Raw genomic sequence first — 5,919 nt, 5'->3', positions numbered from 1 at the left:
AATCATGAAGGGTATAGACAGGGTGGATAGAGACAAGCTTTTTCCCAGGGTGAAGGATTCAATAACGAGAGGTCACGCTTTCAAGGTGAGAGGTGAAAAGTTTAAGGGGGAATATACGTGACAAGTACTTTACACAGAGGGTGGTGGGCGTCTGGAACGCGTTGCCAGCAGAGGTGGTAGAGGCAGGCACGGCAGATTCATTTAAGATGCGTCTGGACAGATGCATGAGTAGGTGGGGAGCAGATGGATCCAGATGCTTAGGAATTGGGCGATAGGTTTCGACAGTGGATTTGGATCGGCTCAGGCTTGGAGGGCCGAAGGGCCTGTCCCTGGGCTGTAAATTTTCTTTGTACTTTGTTCTAGTCCTTTCAAGACGCAAGTCACAGCAGACAATTATCTGCTGTTATACAGCCTTTTGAATTGTAATAGATCAGCATTAGCCACAAAAGAAAGACTTTTATAATTCGATTGTTTCTGAGACAGCAATATGGGTCCTTTTAAACATGAGAGTTCAAAGCTCTGGGAGAATGAAAGACCCAACATGATTAACTTCCCTGTTTAGTCAAATAATGGCTCAGTTCAAGACAACACAGCTGCCATTTGACTTGGTCAGTGATAAAGACAGGTTGTGAAAGCAGAACTCGCAGGAAGAACTCTGAGAGATGCTATCAGAGAAGCCAAAGGGAGCATAAGAAGGTCAGCATTCAGAAAATAACGGCTGCACTGTTGAAAGAGTCCAGGCACTGCAGAACTAGTCAAGAACAAAGGAAACTTATCTCTCCCTCTCTTTCATCCTTCTAACCTGCTAAATCCACTGACTGTTCAAGCATGGAAACCACCAGAGTTGTTGAATCTGAGGTTCAATCTCCTTCACCTCACTTCACTTCACAAACAGACATTTCAAAAAGTAACATGCCTGCAGTGATTTTGATGATTACTGATGATTCACTTTTATAAGTATCCTTTATAGAGTCACAAACTCGCTCAAACCCTCCAACCCTGGCAACATCCTTGTAAATCTTTTCTGAACCCTTTCAAGTTTCACAACATCCTTCTGATAGGAAGGAGACCAGAAATGCACTCAAAATTCCAAAAGTGGCCTAACCAATGTCCTGTCCATCCTTAACATGACCTCCTAACTCCCGACTCCCGAACTCAATACTCTGACCAATAAAGGAAACATACCAAACGCCTTCTTCGCTATCCTATCTACCTGTGAATGTACTTTCAATGAGCTATGACCCTGCACTCCAAGGTCTCCTTGTTCAGCAACACTTCCTAGGACCTCACCATTAAATGTATAAGTCCTGCTAAGATTTGCTTTCCCAAAACGCAGCACCTCGCATTTATCTAAATTAAACTCCATCTGCCAGTCCTCAGCCCATCAGCCCACCTGATCAAGATCCAGTTGTAATCCGAGGTAACCCTCTTCGCTATCCTTACCTACGTATAATCTTTGTATCTGTATTTTTAGCTAATCCTCAAGACTTTAGCTTGAGTAACCTCAGTAATTTAGCAATAACTTAACCATTATCTCGTTTAATGTGGAAGCTTGCTGTTGACTATTTGAAATTCAAACTCCATAAAAGTTAAAAACAAACTAAAAGAATTAAAAATGGAGCAATGTAGTACTTCTTAGTTCATGGGCAGTTCTGAGCGCAGGCCAGGCGTGATTCTAACTTGAAAGGCAAGTGACAGGAGAATAAAAATGCCTTCTCACACCATCCAGCATGGGTTAAAAAACATTCTCCACAGTTTTCCTCCAGGTGCCTCCCATAGCCCAAAGACTAGATTCCCCACAGTGTAGAAACAGGCCCTTCAGCCTAACAAGTCCACACCGAGCCTCCGAAGAGTAACCCACCCAGACCCATTTCCCTCTGACTAATGCAGCTAACACTACGGGCAATTTAACATGGCCAATTCACCCTAACCTGCACATCTTTGGACTGTGGGAGGAAATCGGAGCACCCAGAGGAAACCCACACAGACACAGGGAGAATGTGCAAACTCCACACAGACAGTCACCTGAGGTTGGAACTGAACCCGGGTCCCTGGCGCTGTGAGGCTGCAGTGCTAACCACTGGGCCACCGTGCTGCCCCTTATGTGCAGGTTAGGGTGGCTTGGCCATGTTAAATTGCCCATGGTGTTAGGTGCATTCGTCAGAGGGGGTTGGGTTGCTCTTCGGAGGGTCGGTGTGGACTTGTTGTGCTGAAGGGCCTGTTTCCACACTGTAGGGAAATCTAGTCTAATCTAGCGCCTTTCACCATTGCAAGTCATCCTGAAGAGTCTCATAGCCAATGCGATAGATACACATCAGGTAATGTTGGAATAGAGAATAGCTAGTTAACAGGTGATGTTGCAGAAAGGGAAAGACAAGTCTAAATCAGGGATCCACTCCACATACGTGAACAAACTAGAGTCCAGTCGATAAGATGCTTTGATGTTAGAAGATATGGCTGTCGTCTGAGATCTGGCAGAAATGGGTGTTACGGAATATTCCTGATTTCAGAGTATCTGGGAAAGACAGGAGATGGAAGGAAGAAAGAAGGGCTAGAAGCATTGGTTAATCAGAGCATTGTAGTTGCTCCAAAAAGAGGATGTCCCAGAGGGGTCAAGATCAGAGTTGATTTAAGGAATGATAAGGGTGCAGTTATTTGCCTGGTATAGTCTGTAAACCAGCAAGCTAATGGGAAAGATGTTGAGTTGCAAGGAAATTCCAGAGAGATGCAAACATCACAGAGTAATTATGATGGGGAATTTTAATTACTGGAATATAGGCTGGAATAATGGTAGTGTAAAGAAATGCAAGGGGCAAGCCGCGTTCAGGAGAATGTCCTGCAGCAATATATGTCCAGTTTGATAAGAAAGGAGGCACTGTTAGACCCAGCTGTTGGGAACAAATTGGGCCAGGCAGAGAATGTGTCAGTGAGGGAGCTTTTGAGGGGCAATTGTCATTGTATTATTAAGAATAAGATAATGGAAAAAAAACCCAGAGTGTAAATAATGAACTGGTGGAGAGCTAAAGTCAATGGTGCAAGAACAGCCTTGGGCTGGGTACAGTGGAACTGAGGGATGTCAGAAGAAAATGGTAACTGAGCAATGGGCTATCTTCAGTGAAGAGATGGTTCAGGCATTGGTGAAGTATATTAATTCAGGAGGGAAGGATAGAGCAAACAAACCTAGGGAGCGTCAGAGGCTGATGGGTAACCTTATAGAGGTTTACAAAATCATGAGGGGCATGGCTAGGGTAAATAGACAAAATCATAATAGGAGAGTCCAGAGCTAGAGGGCATAGGTTAAAAGTGAGAGGGGAATGATTTAAAAAGTCCCTTGAGGGGAACGTTTTCACGCAGAGGGTGGTGCGTGTGTGGAATGAGCTGCCAGAGGATGTGGTGGAGGCTGGTACAATTACAGCATTTAAAAGGCATCTGGATGGGTATATGAATAGGAAGGGTTTGGAGGGATATGGGACAACTACTGGCAAATGGGACTAGATTAATTTAGGATATCTGGTTTGCATGGACGGGTTGGACCGAAGCATCTGTTCCCGTCCTGTACAATTCCATGACTCTACTCCCCAGATGCGAAAGGAAATAGAGATTATGATAAAGAAGAACAAGTATGCTTAAGTCAGAGGTTGAGTGGAAAATACCATTGAGAGGTTGTGGGCGGCACGGTGACGCAGTGGTTAGCACTGCTGCCTCACAGCGCCAGAGACCCGGGTTCAATTCTCGCCTCAGGCGACTGACCGTGTGGAGTTTGCACATTCTCTGCGTGGGTTTCCTCCCACAGTCCAAAGATATGCAGGTCAGGTGAATTGGCCATGATAAATTGCCTGTAGTGATAGGTAAGGGGTAAATGTAGGGGTATGGGTGGGTTGCGCTTCGGCGGGTCGGTGTGGACTTGTTGGGCCGAAGGGCCTGTTTCCACACTGTAAGTAATCTAATCTAATCTAATGGTTTAGAGAGGGGTGTCAAAGCAATGAATTGAAACAGAGACGGATTCCGAAAAGAGACTAGCAGTTAACTTGGAGGGAAATCCCAATATTTTCTATGAGCACATGACTAGTTAAAAGGGTGGTTAAAAAGAAGGGTAGGGCTGATTAGGGACCAAAATGTGGATTTACACATGGAGGTAAGAGGCCTCCATTAAATGAATACTTTGCATCTGCCTTTGCTAAGAAAGGAGATGATGCGCCAGCTTTGGTGATGGAGGAGAAAACTCAGTAATTTAGGAAGGTTTAAGATTAGCAAGGATAACAGATATGGTTGATGATGCGTAAAGTTGACAAGGTAGCTTAGTGGTGAGCACCACTGCATCCCAGCGCCAGGCAGCTGGGTTCGATTCCAACCTCGGGTGACTGTCTGTGTGGAGTTTGCGCGTTTCCCATCACCCCTCCATATCTCTGTGGGTTTCTGCTGGGCGCTCTGGTTTCCTCCCACAGTCCAAAGATGTGCAGGTTATGGTGGATTGGCCGTGCTAAATTGCCCCATAGTGTTCAGGGATGTGCAGGTTAGGGTTTCAGGGATGTGTAGGTTGGGGTGAATTGGCCGTGCTAAATTGCCCGTAATGTTCAGGGATGTGTAGGTTAGGGTGGATTGGCCATGCTAAATTGCCTGTAGTGTTCAGGGATGTGCAGGTTATGGTGGATTGGCCGTGCTAAATTGCCCCATAGTGTTCAGGGATGTGTAGGTTAGGGTGGATTGGCCATGCTAAATTGCCTGTAGTGTTCAGGGATGTGTAGTTTAGGGTGGATTGGCCGTGCTAAATTGCCCGTGGTGTTTAGGGATGTGCAGATTAGGATGGATTGGCTGTACTAAATTGCCCATAGTGTTCAGGGATGTGTAGGTTGGGGTGAATTGGCCGTGCTAAATTGCCCGTAATGTTCAGGGATGTGTAGGTTAGGGTGGATTGGCCATGGGAAATTGCCCCATAGTGTTCAGGGATGTATCGGTTAGGCACATTAGCCATGAGAAATGCAGGATTAGGGGGATGGGTCTAGGTGGGATGCTTTTCAGAAGGTCAGTGTGGATTTGGGCTGAATGGCTGCTTCAACACTGCAGGGATCCTGCGATTGCATGATTTGTCTAGATGAGATGCATTCAAGAAATTTGAAGGACTCGGGAGTAGAAAAACGCCAACAACAATTTCTCTGTCTTCCCAAGACCCAGGGGAGGTGGCAGACGACTGGAGCATTACAAACGTCGTGCTCTTCTTCAAATGAATCTTGAAAGAGGCCTAGTAATTACAGATCATCTGGTTTCACTTCACCGGTGGGAAAGCTTGTAGAAACAGTTATGCAGCACTAGTCAGATGTGGGTTAATTTGGAAAAGACAGCGTGGATTTCAGAAAGGAAAATAACTTGCTCGACATTTTGGAAGCGATTACAGGAGGGCTGATGAGGATAATTCTGTCAATGGACTTCCTAAATATGTTTGATCCTGTGCCAACACAACAGGCTTGTGAGAAACATTATAGGTCATTCAGAGGAATTTATAAAATGTCACAAGGACTGACGCCTACAGAGTGTGTGCTTTTTGAACAAAATAGAATGTGTCAGCAAATACAAATCTGCAACTGCAAATTCACCCTGTGGACTTATGTGTGTGTGCGCACACGCATGCGTGTCTGTGAGATAGAGAGGGAGAGTGTGTATGTGTGTGCTTGATAGAGCGTGTGCAAGAATGTGACAGAGTATATGCCTGTGAGAGGGTGTGTGTGTGAGTGTGGTTGGGTGGTGTGTGTGTTTTGTGTGTGTGTATGTGCCTGACAGAGAGTGTGTGCCTGAGAGAGGGTCTGTGTGAGTGTGATCATGTTTAAGAGTGCATGTGTATGTGTGCTTGTGCATGTCCTTACATGTGTAGTGTGGTGGGGGTCACCTGTAGTGTGACATAAATCCAAGATCCTGGTTGATGCC

Source organism: Chiloscyllium plagiosum, unplaced genomic scaffold (assembly GCF_004010195.1).
Source record: "Chiloscyllium plagiosum isolate BGI_BamShark_2017 unplaced genomic scaffold, ASM401019v2 scaf_5924, whole genome shotgun sequence".
NCBI classification, from domain to species: Eukaryota; Metazoa; Chordata; class Chondrichthyes; order Orectolobiformes; family Hemiscylliidae; genus Chiloscyllium; species Chiloscyllium plagiosum.
Note: the sequence above shows the minus strand (reverse complement) of the source record.